This window comes from Macadamia integrifolia, chromosome 5 (genome assembly GCF_013358625.1).
Source record: "Macadamia integrifolia cultivar HAES 741 chromosome 5, SCU_Mint_v3, whole genome shotgun sequence".
Classification (NCBI taxonomy): Eukaryota; Viridiplantae; Streptophyta; class Magnoliopsida; order Proteales; family Proteaceae; genus Macadamia; species Macadamia integrifolia.
This window is the reverse complement of record NC_056561.1, coordinates 46,598,032-46,599,383: the sequence shown is the minus strand read 5'-3', so window position 1 is coordinate 46,599,383 and position 1,352 is coordinate 46,598,032. Positions and strand designations below refer to the sequence as shown.

At 37.0% G+C, this 1,352-nt stretch overlaps 1 protein-coding gene across 1 annotated transcript in view; it reads left to right on the top strand.

Moving 5' to 3' along the window:
* The first annotated feature begins 414 nt into the window (after positions 1-414).
* The window catches only part of LOC122078127, a 28,797-nt gene continuing 27,859 nt past the window's right edge, over positions 415-1,352 (top strand). Inside the window, exon 1 of the mRNA XM_042643989.1 lies at positions 415-690. The gene's annotated coding sequence lies outside the window, so the exon portion shown is untranslated. The remainder of the gene's footprint in view (positions 691-1,352) is intronic.

Sequence of the window (1,352 nt, the reverse complement as noted above, 5' to 3'; positions counted from 1 at the left end):
CATTTTAGGTACTTCACATTTAGTAAGGGCATTTTGGTATTTAATATAAAAAACAGTAGCTGACATCAGCATATAAAATATATTCTGTAACGGAGATTGACGGTAGGGGGTCTGAGTCTAATTTGGTGAAAGAGAGGGGGTGTTCCTATAATATTGGCATTCTCCAGGGGGTGGCGCTGTAAATTACCCAATAATATATGTTCCATTGCAAATGACCATAACTCCATAAGTGATTATTCCCTTCCAACAATCTTTGGTACTCCATTCGTACATGGCACGCCATATAGCTAAACAAAGCCTTTAAAAAAAAAAGAAATTGTAATTGTATATAGCCATATGCAATAAAAGGTTAAATAATCTGAATTTAAACCAAAAAATGAATCGAATTTAAGTATGAATTTTCTACTGCGTATAAGTACAGCAGGGCAGCAGGATATTCTCCCAAACAAATTAATCCCTCCAGGCTCCAAGACTTCCAACTTCCAACTTCCGAGTAAAAGGATCACAAGACCCCGACGGGCGACGGTTGGAGTACGGCGACAGAAGCGGTCCGTAGATCTTGTAGTTCCAGCGATTGTCTCTGTAACTTCAAACTTTAAAGGCATCATCAATATCACTAGAACTCTGGTCTCTTGGATCTTTCAGCTCTTTGGCATCTGATATTTCCTCATTGGAAGAGGGATTTATCAGGTAAATTTTTCGAACGAATAGCCACTCCGTCATATCCCTTTCTCCTCATTTCTCCCAATCTGTCGGTAGAGGGCTCCAATTGTGTTTACTGCTGATGATGATTCTCCTGCTATTTTCGAATCATGGTTTTATCTTGTTACATTTTTGATCTCGAATAACTGATTAGATCCGGAAAGCTATACCACTTGAATCTTATTTGATTTTCGTTTGCTCCAACTGTTTTTTGTCTTTAAAACCTGGGTGTAATGCCGCTGTTTTGCCATTTTTTTTTTTCTCGAGAAATTGAGTGGGTCAGTACGAGCTATTGTGATTTGTTCGGGCATTGTTGAATATCTGTTTTCCTCCATTCAGATCTGTAGTGGTGGTAACATTGGATAAACTATAATTTCAGTGGATCGGTCAATGATATCGTTGTTGTTGAAAATTCTGTATTTATATAAGCCTTATTTGATACTCAAGTGGTCGACTAATTCGTCTCCTGTATGGTTTTTTTGTCTGGAAAAGAAACTTTTGGTTATATATGTAAAGGCCCTTCATCAAATATTTTTTCAGGAAAAAGGAAAGAAAAGGATTATGTGGTGTGTTGGATTTTGAATCACTTCACTTTATTATCTGAGGATTGGGGAGGTTTCTTATCTCTTGGTGTTTTTTTTTTTTTTTTT